This window comes from Ovis canadensis, chromosome 1 (genome assembly GCF_042477335.2).
Source record: "Ovis canadensis isolate MfBH-ARS-UI-01 breed Bighorn chromosome 1, ARS-UI_OviCan_v2, whole genome shotgun sequence".
In the NCBI taxonomy this organism is placed as follows: Eukaryota; Metazoa; Chordata; class Mammalia; order Artiodactyla; family Bovidae; genus Ovis; species Ovis canadensis.
This window is the reverse complement of record NC_091245.1, coordinates 23,738,094-23,750,384: the sequence shown is the minus strand read 5'-3', so window position 1 is coordinate 23,750,384 and position 12,291 is coordinate 23,738,094.

Genomic DNA, 12,291 nt, shown 5'->3' with positions numbered 1-12,291 from the left:
GAAATAAAATTTCTCACTGTTTCCACTGTTCCCTCATCTATTTGCCGTGAAGTAATGGGACCAGATGCCATGATATTGTTTTTTGAATGTTGCATTTTAAGCCCGTTTTTTCCATATCCTCTTTCACTTTCACCAGAGGCTCTTTTGTTCCTCTTCTCTTTCTGCCGTAAGAGTGATCTCATGTTAAGTTTTCTTATAACAACAACAATAAAACAAACAAAAGACCCCAAAAAAGGCACATGAAATGTTTGGAGATGATGGATATGTCTGTTACCTTGACTGTGATGATGGCCTCACAAGTTTCTGACCTATGTCCAAATTTATCAAATGGTAAACATTAAATATATATATATAGGTCTTTTTAATATCAATTATACCTCAATAAAACTGTCTTCAAAATACAGTAACACCTGTAAAATACTTGGCATAAAGTAGAACTCTCTCCCCAACCCACCACCTTTAACTTGCTAGGATCAGAAACCCCTTTCCTTGAAGCCAAAGTTTTTCTTACTTCCAAATGAGGTACAGACAGAAGTACAAACCCTCTCTGAAGACAGGAATGAGAAAAGCACCTGGAAGAAAAACAGCCACACTGAGGGATCAGTGTATTTGTAAGTTGGGGCTCAGAACAAATAGGAAAACAGGGCTGGACACAATGTTCTCCCAGACTGACTTGAGGCAGAACTGACAAGACTAAAAAGCAGGGGCGGGGGGCGAATATAGGTTCTGTAAGATACCATGTTTTATTAAAATAATTAACAAATCTTAGCAGGATTTAAAAGAACCTCTTTCTATGCTATTTTTGATTGGTGTAGAGTGTCCCTGATAGCTCAGCTGGTAAAGAATCCACCTGCAGCCTAGGAGACCCCAGTTCGATTCCTGGGTTGGGACGATCCCCTGGAGAAGGGATAGGCTACCCACTCCCGTATACTTGGTCTTCCCTTGTGGCTCAGCTGGTAAAGAATCCACCCGCAATGCAGGAGACCTGGGTTCAATCCCTGGGTTGGGAAGATCCCCTGGAGAAGGAAAAGGCTACCCACTCCAGTATTCTGGCCTGGAGAATTCCATGGACTACAGTCCGTGGGGTTGCAAAGAGCTGCACACGACTGCGCGACTCTCACTTTCACTTTCTTTCACAGTGTCTCCAGGGTGTTCTCTGTGAAGTTATCATACCAATACACTCTGCCAGCTGAAACTCAGGACTTCCCTGAAGCACACTCACCTCTATTAACTCTACCTGCTCTCGTCAAACTCAGCATGCATGCTGGACAGTGCTGATTTTTCCCCATTTTGCAGAAAGAAGAAACTGGTATCCGTGTAATTAAGGCCCTTGCCCATAGTCCGCAGCTCATAAGTAATTCATACATGAACTGGGTACATACTCAGCTCAGCCACATCCCACTGCCTCTCTGCGAACCCCAAACCTCAGCACTAAGCCTGACCAATTCATGAAGGCATTTCTATGACACTTGTTTTAATTCTTTCATGTTTAAGATTCACTTTCCTCCCAAGACCTCAAGTTTATTTTTGGCCCCCATCTCAGTATTGAAGCCAGATCTGCTTCTCACCTCGGCACCAGCTGTCTTGGTTAGTGTCCTATTTTCCTGCCTGGAAACTTTGCCATTGTCTTAACTCCCTGCCCTTCTTCCCCCTACAAAGCCAATCAGTCATCAAGGTTCATTGCTTCGGCCTCCATGATGCATCTGCCTTCCAGCAGTATCATGGAGTGACTTAGGAGTCAGATAGTCCTAAAGTTTTCCTTTCAACCTCACTCCTTGCTATTTTTGTCTTGTGAATCATTTAAAGCAGAGTTTACTTACCTTGTCTTTAATATGGGAAATAATACTTACTGGCAGGACTGCCATCCATTTTCCTTCCCTCCCTTTTCCATGCTTTTCTTCCTCTTTGCTCCCACTACCGTGTCCTGCCTGGGTTGCTGGAGCAGTCCCTCGTTGACCTCCCCCCTTTCTGATACTCTCTTGCTAATCAATTCTCACTCTCTTAAAATAAGCATCCACAATCTCTATGAAACATAACCCCATGTTTATGGCAACTCTTTCCAAACAATTATCCAAGCCAAGAGCTTGGATATCATCCCACTTCTGTGTCTTTCTCACCTTCCTGCTGGTCAGGTGCCACATCCTGCTGGTTCTGCCTGCTTGGTGTCTCTCATATCTGTCTAGCTGCACCAAGTCTTTGTTGCAGGACGCAGGTTCTTTAGTTGCAGCACATGGAATCTAGTTCTCCAACTAGGAAACAAACCTGGGCCCCTGCATTGGGAGTGTGGAGTCTCGGACCACCAGGGAAGTTCCTCCACACTTCTTAACTAAAGTAAATCCTTCCCATCATTCAAGACTTATCCCACCTCCATGACATCTTCCGCAATCACACAATTGTAATGAATTGCTTCCTCTTCTTGTGTCTCCCAGCTCTTTGTTGATTTATCTATTTATCAATTACTTCACTGAGATAATAGTCACCTCCTTCATTATCATCTAATTTCTGAGAGCAGAGACTAGGTTTTATTCATCTCCATTCCTCTCATATCACCTAACACAGCTGTAGACATGCCAGAGGCACTCACTTAATATAGCAGAATGAAAGAATGAATAAATCTTGAACTCAAAATCTCATTCTGAACTTATTTTAATAACTGGATCCTAATTACAGATCTGTCTTCCCAAAGCACTGACCTCTCTGAGACATTCCACTGCTCAGATTTCATCCGTGGCTCCCCTTACCTACAGAACTAAATTCCAGCTCCATGTGAAAGGCAAAGTCCTGAATGGTCTTCAAGGCCCCACTCTCAAAATCTGTCTCAATGGAGGAGATGGATTTACTTCTAGAGCCCAAGACAATTTGATCATTTTTCCTGTAACAATAAAAACAACTATTATTGCTGCTGCTGTGGCTACTGCTGCTATTGTGGCTACTGCTGCTATTACTGCTGCTGCTGCTGCTGTTCTGCCCTGGCCAAGCGCCTGCTCAGCTCCAGGCTCCTGCACTCCAGGTTGCTTTGTCTTATGTGATCTCATTTAATCCTCACAACAACCCTATAAAGCAGATGTTGTTCCCTGAGAAAGAAAGAGAAGCTTGGAGAGCCTAAGTAACCTGTCTAAAGCCACCCGGCTCCTAAGTGGAAGAGCCTGGCTGTCACCAGGTTCCAGGGCTGTGTTCTTTCCACTTTCCCCTCTGTCTTTATATGTTCAGTCCTGAGACTGACAAAATGATACATATTTAATGCTGGTTATAAAAAGTCTCTGCCCCAGGGAACTCGCTGCTTCATCTTTGTTCCTGTGCACGACCTCATTTTGCCTCATTCCCCTGAGCCTGGCTCTAGGCATTTTCTCTGCAGCTGGATGTCGGTGCCCACACGTCCTCCACGCCTAAGTCTCTGCCTTTGAAATGACTGCTGAGAAATGACTGTCTTACAGGCAGAGCCGGTGCTCCCCTCAGAGTTCTAACAAGGCAGAGCTGGTGCTACCGTCAGAGTTCTAAGGACAATAAAGAGATTTTGCCAGGAGATCAGGATAGAGCAATGCAGAGGAGGCCTCTGTTAACCCACCCATCACCCTACCTTTGCATTAAAAAGCAGATTTCCTCTTCCTTCACCCCAAACCACTTTCTGCCCTCAGGATTCAAATCATAAAGGGAGAAGGATTATAAAATATAGCCACTGGGATGGAGTGTTCTGCTTCCAGCTCTGATACTGCCTGGATGGGTAACATTTTTTTAAAAAGCCTCCTTCCCTGTCTGGAGTTATCCCAGAGCTTCAGCTGGTTTCTGGTTCTTACTCTTTGAAACAGGTACATAAACCCCAACCAACCCACTCTCAAGAGTATTGTGAGGATCCAGAGACAGAATGATTGGGAAAGTAAAGTATTTAGACAAGTCTTTCCCAGTGTTTTTCTCTCTCCTTCTGAGACCTCATGAATGTCCCCTACTTGGCTCATTTCTTGCCTTTAGCATGGATTGTCCTGTCATTAATTCATCCAACAAAACTTATGAAACATCTGTGTTTGCCAAGGACTTCTCATTCCTTTCTGCTGACTTGATTTCTACCTGTCTTTCAACACCCCTCCTCCAGGAAGTCTTCCCTTACCTCCCAGCCCTCAGGGGTAACTCATCTACTGAGCTTCTTGAGAGTGATTGTCCGAACCTTTCACTTGGCCCTTATCAGTGGCTTTGGCATTTCATTTCTGTGTATCAGCTCTATCCTCCCCACTCTACTTTTCTTTGTTCTTGGGGTGAGATGATTAGAGATGGAAAAACTGGCTTACTCATTGCTCAGGTCCCAGGACAAGGCCCAGCAGAGAGTAAATACTCACTGAGAACTGGCAGGTATCACTGTTGCTGCTACTGCTGCTGCTACTGCTGCCGCTGCTGCTGAGGATGACAATGATGAGCATGGAGATGAGATGCCTGCTCTGAACAGAATGCTTCTGTGAAGCTAATGCCGCTCTGTTTCTCCATCTCTCCCTCCCTCCAGAAATTCATAAATAAGGGTAGCTCCTTAAACTTCTGGGCAAAGTAGAGCAAACTTGGCTTACAGGTCCATATAGAAAGCTGTCAAACCTTAAACCTTAGAGTATTCATGACAGGGAGAAAAAGAAAGGAGAGGGATGGGGAGAGGCTGAGAGAGATGGAAAAAATGTGTGTGTACTGGTATACTTGCATTCTGTGTGAGACTTTTATGAGTAATCTCTATATCTGGGTGTGAAAATGCATGTTTGTGTAGTTGTAAATGTGTGTGTGTGCATTACTGAGTATTCAATTACAGATCATTGTCAATTCTAAGCACATTTTTCTATCACCTCCCAGTCTGAGGGCCTGGGTTAAGTTTCTGTTTGAAATTCTATCTAATCTCTTGACATTTCATCCATATTAATGGGTCACCCCCTTTGCCCAGCCTCCCTGAGACTGTGCCCAAAGGATGTCAGGGTCACCTCTCCTCCTTCCCATTCCCAGGGAAGGCTGATAGGGATTCCAGCCAGATCAGCCCCTTGGGGTAGGAAGCGCGCCAAGAACCCTTTCCCTCACGCGGTCAGCAGATGGCCTCGCGTTGACAGCTCTTTCCTGTATGTTGGCCTTCTTTGTGCTCCCTCTTGGTTTTCTCTCTTTCTCCTTCTTCAGGCCAGCCTCGACCGAAGGTTGGAAACAGAGCTGTGGCGTGGTGTTGGGAATGGAGAGACTGCTCTCCTTAACACCCCAGTACCCCTTCAAGCTGCTCCTGGAGAAATGAATGGTTCAGAGCCATGATTCCAGAATGTTCTCTTCTGATCAATTTCAGAGGCACTTGCTCAGGGCCTGTTGTAAACCAGCCTGAGTCCTGGGCAGTGTTTGGAAGCAGAGAGTGCTGTGAATAAACACAGAGCAGAGCAGCTACGTGGGCCCCGAGACTTTGACTTTGCTGAAATGCAAATATGCGGGATGGGGATTTTCAAATGTTAAGCCTTGTTCATTGTGCATGCCTGAATTCATTCTTTAGCATGTTTAGAATCCATTCATTCATTCATTCATCCTCAAAAAGGCCATGTGGTTATTAGAAAAAGTGCCAAGTCAGAAGCCTGGATTTAAGCTTGATTCAGCGGCTATCATCTTCCCTCTGAACCTCAATCTCCCCTGCAGAATGGAATTAAGAATGAGTGTTCTGCTTAATCCATGGGATTACTTAAGGAACTTCAGGGGAAATGGACCCAGTGGGGAAAAGGAACCAACATGCTCCACATGCATCCATTCTACAGCCACACAAGGGGAGGGAGTGAGAGCAATGGATGGGGACCTCAAAATGATGCATTAGAAAGAGCCTGAACTGGAAGCAAAAATATCCAGAATCAAATCCCAGTCTACTAGCACTCATGCAATGTTAGAAAAGTTAGTCTCCCTCTCCCAACCTCAGCCCGCACATCTATAAAATGAGCCTGTTGTAGTAGGTGATCGCTAAAGGCTCCTATAATTCTTCCAGCTGGGGAGTTCTAGGACCCCTCCAACCCAATTGCCCACCCTTGAAAGAGGATTTCCGGTCAACTTTGAAAATCAGGCCAGGCTTCTAGAACAATGCTTGGGCAAGATGTATAAGTACTCAAGATCCATACTTGGCTCAGCAACACTGGTGGTGATGCAGGCCTCCCAGAGATTCTTTCTGTCCCTCAGACCTGGTGCTGAACCAGAGGCCTCCGGAGAGATGAGACCAGCGGGTGACACGGCGAACCTTGCCTACAGAAGGTGCGGTGCTGCGGACCTAATTAACATCACCGTGTAGGAGATACCGTGGAGCATGTTTGAGCTGCCAGAGAGAATAAATAAAGCAATGTTTTATCTTAAGTGTTGGTTAATGGTGAGTAACAAATGGACTTGTGCTTTATTTACTGCTCTTCACTGCACAGCCCTGCTAGGGCCACCACAGACCCTGAGGAAGCGCACCCAGATTCCAAGGGCATGCATTATAAATTGCTTGCCAAGCAACTGGAGAAGTGGGACCCTCACTGGATGCTGTGATAGACTCGTGAAGAGGGGCACGCAGGACAATGGACTCTGGTATCTGACTGACCCAGCTGAGATCTAGCTGTGCCACTGTATGACCTGGAGCCCCCTCTATGAACCACGGGTTCCTCACTTATAAAATGGGACTAATTAGTGCCTAGGTCACAAGAAGTTTGTGCATATTAAATGACACGATATAAATAAAGTCCCTAGCAAATGGAAGTGTTCCTTCGAGGGTAACTATTATTCTTAGTCACATCCACATTACTCTTAGGCTCAGTATTTCCAAGATAATCAGTCAAGCCAACAGGGTGGAACACACACAGGAAGCTATGGACTTCCATCACAAATGGATCCTAAAGTGACAGGATCGTTTTCATCAAAGCAGGTGGTTGTTCATCCACCTCCTTCCTTCATCAAAGAGGGGGTCATTCATCCACCTCCAGCATCCTTCTCTCCTCTCATGATAATACCATCAAGCTTCCTTCCTTCTTTCCTTTCTTTCTCTCTCTCCCTCTTTCTTTCATCTTCCCTCCATCCCTCTTTCCCTTCTTCCTTCCTTCCATTCATATTGCCTGCCATGGTATCTTAGTTTGGGTTTTTTCAAAAGCAGAGACTGGAACAAGAAACTGAGAGCAAGCAGCTTAATCTCCAAGTGAGACCTGGAAGCAGAGATAAGCGAGAGGCAACAGGGACACAGGACAGGGAGAAAACCCAGTAAATGGTGTGTTAATGAGCTAATTATCACTGAGGGGAAAGGCCCTCAATCCCTCCAGAAACTTTCTTAGAACTGGCACAAAAAACACTCCCTAGAGTTGTCTCCCCAGAAGACAGGGAGACAGCTGAGGGTTGCTTCCTTGGGTATAAATTCCCCCTCACTTCCTGTCTTGCTCTGCAAGACTGATCCCTGACACAGCCCCAGTCCAGTTCCAAATGCCTGGAACTGTCCACCATAGCTGTGCTGAAATGAGAGGAGTTGAGATGCAAGGCAGGCAGCACAAGCACCTGCTAGGCCTGGGCACATGAGGCTCAAGTGAGGCATGAGAGCCTTGTCTTTGCTACTCCATGACTGGTAGGTTTGGTGGGGACAGTGCCTAAGTCAACTTTTTATTCCAAGAATCTAGCAAGTGATCACGTAGCATTGCATATCCAGTGGTTATATGCTGAGTGAAAGGCTGGAAAGATGGATGGACAGACGGTCTTTCTACTTCTTAAGAATAATTTCTACCTACAATGTGGGAAGTAAATGGAGGTTGGGGGAAGTTGGATGTAGACAGAGTTCGATGTATAGGGATGATCGATGTATAGGGATGATCAACATGGGACATGGACAGGTAAGTCAAGGAGTCCTCAGAAGAAATAAATCTAGAGCTGGGTCAAGCAAGCTGCATCAAATGTGCTATTGATGCTGGGCCTGTTGATGAAGTTGCCTCAACCTGATGCTCCAGCTTGGAATTCCCACCACTAATAGCAGCCAGAAGAGGGACTGAAATAAAATTACGAAGAATCATCTCAGGGCAGGATCAAAGGAGGGAGAGACGTGGCGGGTGGAGGGGCAGTAGCCTGGAGCTTGGGCTCAAAAGACTGCAGCTTCAGACACTCCTTAAGCCTTTGCATAGCCCTGCTCTTGCTTGTCCACTCTGATATTGCATGAAAGCTGAATTTTCTTTTAATAACTAATGCATTTGAGGAAAAAGGAAAATAAAAACAACATGTTTGTTATACATTTTGAAGGTATCTTTTTTTTTTAAATTTATTTATTCATTTATTTTTGGCTGTGCTGGGTCTTTGTTGCTGCACGGGCTTTTCTCTACCTGTGCCAAGCACTAGCAGGGGCTGCTCTATAGTTGCCGTGCTCAGGCTTCTCACTGTGGTAGCTTCTGTTTCAGAGCACAGACTTTTGGACCCTTGGGCTTCAGTAGTTGCGGCTCTCAGATTCTAGAGTGCAGGCTCAACAGCTGTGGCACACGGGCCCAGCTGCTCCACTGCGTGTGGGGTCTTCCCAGACCAGGGATCAAACCCGTGTCTCCCGCATTTGCAGGTGGATTCTTCGCCACTGAGCCAACTATATCTTATTATAGTTGAAATCTTAATCAGCTTCTATAAGTAATGTTTCCTTTTTCATGATTAAAAACATCATACATTTGACATTTTTAAAAAAAAGGAAAAAGCATAAAGAAAATAACTTACCACCACCAAAAGATAACTCTATGTATTTTAACTATATTTTAACAACTTTTCATAATTTCACATTGATAGTTGTAGACCTTTCCCCCCACTGAGCTCTCCTGCTAGATGTGTAATATGTCGTGTCCATGTACAGTTCTCCGTGTCATCAGGTGTTCATTGAAAGTAATTTTTAATGTTTATGTGATATTCTACCATACTGGTGTTTTTCAGTCACTAAGTCACGTCTGAGTCTTTGTGACCCCATGGGCTGCAGCACTGCAGGCCTCCCTGTCCCTCACTATCTCCTGGAGCTTGCCCAAGTTCATGTCCATTCTATCATACAGATAAACCTAACATATTTACCCATTCCTTCTTGTTAGACATTTAGGTTATTTCCCATTTTTTTTGATGTTAAAATTTTGCTGTTATGAACAGAAACATACAAAACCCTTCATCTGCAATGTGTCCTTTAAACTTCGCTACAGACCTTTGAGGTGAGTACTATATAAATTCCCTCTTTTACAGGTTAGGAAACTGAGGATCTGAGCAGAGTTAAATGACTTTTCAAAGGTCACTTAGTTCAGGTTATCCCCAAACAGGCCCTGAAGTAAGACCCAAGTACAAGGGATTTATGCAAGAAGGGGGTCTCAAGAAAAAACAGTAAGGAAATGGGAAAATGAGATGATGAGAGTAGGCAGCCAATGAAATGTTCATTAGCAAGCCAGCTGCCACTGCAGATAACCAGAACCTACCTCTGCTGGGGAAACTTGGGGAGATGTGTACTCATATCTCAGGATTATCACACTCCTGGGATGAAAGAGATGGGTGTTTTTCACAAACTCCAGTCAGCCTTGGTTAAGGCTGTTCCCAATGAGCCTAAATTCCCTGTCATTTCTAGACAGCTGCGGTTGGGGCCAAAGCAGTCTCTAGTGGCCATATAAATACAGCTGCTGGCAGTCAGAAGCTGGGCCGTGTTCCAAATAATGAGGGCGAGGGGGTAAGAGTGAGTGCTGGCTGGGGCCACTATGGGCAGTCACATAGCTAGCTTTGGAGCCGGGATTTGAACACAGACGTACCTGAGTCCAGAGCCCATACTTTTAATGACCTGACTTTGCAGATTCACAGAAACTCCCTGTGACCTTGGGCAAGTCACTTCGTCTCTCTGAGATCCAGGATCTGATGAGGATAATAATGCTGTCTGCCACGTCTGACTCAGAGCATTGTCAGGAGATGATGGCATGGATATGTCAGCATTTTGCTTATCAGTAAGGCCAAGGTTGGTTCAACATTACTGATCATTCCCATTGTGGGGTAGGAATCACTTCAGACAGACATTCAGTGCTCTCCTGATGATAGCTAATTAAAGGAAATTAATAGGAGATAGGCTGGTTCCCTGAGTTTATTAGCTGAGTAGTTTTCTAGATTCATTCCATAGAAGGCAATGTACACACAGCTTATTGAAATACAGTGTAAGTCCTTGATGAACTTTGGAACACTCCATTTTTCTGGTAAGAGGGAGATGAATACACAATTGCTTATCTCTGTGCACTGACAATCTCCAGGTCTGAATTCTCCCAGGAGGAAGTTTAATTGCTCTGTAAGCTTCAAATTCAAGGGCTCCTCAATGCTAAGCTCCTGACGAGCTGCATTAAAGTAAAAATGACAAAGATGCCAGGTGACATATTTATTAAATATGTCGATCTTAATGGGGCCAATGTGGGCTGCTTACACCAAGGAGGTTATCAATAGGAAGTCAATATTTCTACATCCCTTCGCCCCAACCAAAGTCCACATTTAAGGGTAAGGTCAAGACACACTGGAAATTGAACCCTGGTCTTGCTGACTTCAAAATCCTTGTTTATCCTCTAAAACCTGGCCTCCACTATATTCTCTGCTGTTGAAGACATTTACCACTTTACCAACTGCTGCTGCTGCTGCTGCTGCTGCTGCTAAGTCGCTTTAGTCGTGTTCGACTCTGTGCGACCCCATAGATGGCAGCCCACCAGGCTCCCCTGTTCCTGGGGTTCTCCAAGCAAGAACACTGGAGTGGGTTGTCATTTCCTCCAATGCATGAAAGTGAAAAGTGAAAGGGAAGTCACTCAGTTGTGTCCAACTCTTAGCGACCCCATGGACTGCAGCCTACCAGGCTCCTCCGTCCATGGAATTTTCCAGGCAAGAGTACTGGAGTGGGATGCCATTGCCTTCTCCAACTTTACCCACTACTGCAAAGCAAATGTGAATTAATCGTACAGAACTATTCCTGTGTGACAGTTACCTTCACCAAGACTCCTACACCCGGGCCCCACCCCAGTCCAGGTCTGTGTAAGCTTTTGTCTAGATTGTTTTGGTAATGTGGAACATGAGTTAACATTTCAGATCTTTGGGTTTGAAAAAAACTACTATGTTGACTTACTTCTAGGCACTATGGCGGTAATTCAAGTAACTTTCATCAGGTGAGTAATGGTGCCAGTGCTTCCAACATCTACTGCTACTAATGCCAGGAGATTTACATGCAATCTTAATGCTCCCAATAACCCTGAGAGGAAAGTATACAGTCCCCACTTTGTAGATGAGGAGTTGGAGGCACGAAGAGTAACATAGGGCCACATCATTAGTGAGTGGTGGAGGGAGGAGTCACACACACTTAAGTCTGGCTTCAAAGCCCAAGCACTTGACACCATGATACCACCTCCAACCAACCAGGTGTTCCCCAGCCTCAAGATGCAGCTTTCAAGCCCTTGAATTTTGTCAGTAACTCCAGCTCCTCATCTGTGGCCTAGCACCATCCCAAAATTTATACTTGAAAACTTTGCCACAGAAACACTCCAGGCCAGGATGGTTTTGCTGATGAATTCTATCAAACATTAAGGGAAGAAATAATACCAATTCTCTACCAGCTCTTCCAGATAACAGAAGGGGAGGCAATACTTCCCACTGTATAAATTCAATTTCTTTAATAGGTATAGAACTATCTGAGGGAGATACCTGTAAGCAGCAACTAGGGGAGAGGATAGCTAGTTTAATGTAATAACCCTAAATCCAAAAGAATATGGCCTGTTTGAGAAACAGGATCGAGGCCAATAGCCTGGAGCATAGAAGGCAAGGAGGCAGGTGGGGAGGATGTGCTGTGGATCCACATCATGTGGGGTCATGGGTGCCAAGCTAAGATGTCCAAGTTTCAACTAACACATTTTTAAGGTTTTTTTGCCCTAAGCCTGATGTGAAACAAAAGAAGGGTTCTTGTTTGATCTTGATTGACATTTATAAGGGTGTCTATCTTAAAATAAGCCATTAAGTTAACTCTTTGCTTTGTGTGATTTTCTATATTTACATTTTATTTTATGATAAAAAGGCTTTTTTTTCTTTTTAAATTAACTATTATTGGATCACAGTTGATTTACAATGTTCTGATAGTTTCTGCTGTAGAGCAAAGTGAATTAGTTATACATATATCCCTTCTTTTAGATTCTTTACCCATATATGTCACTACATAGTATTGAGGAGAGTTCCCTGTGCTATACAGTAGATTCTTATTAATTATCTATTTTATATATAATAGTGTGTATATGACAATCCCAGTCTCCCAATTTATCCCTCCCTCCTTTCCCCCTTGGTAACCATAAGTTTTGTTTTCTCTAT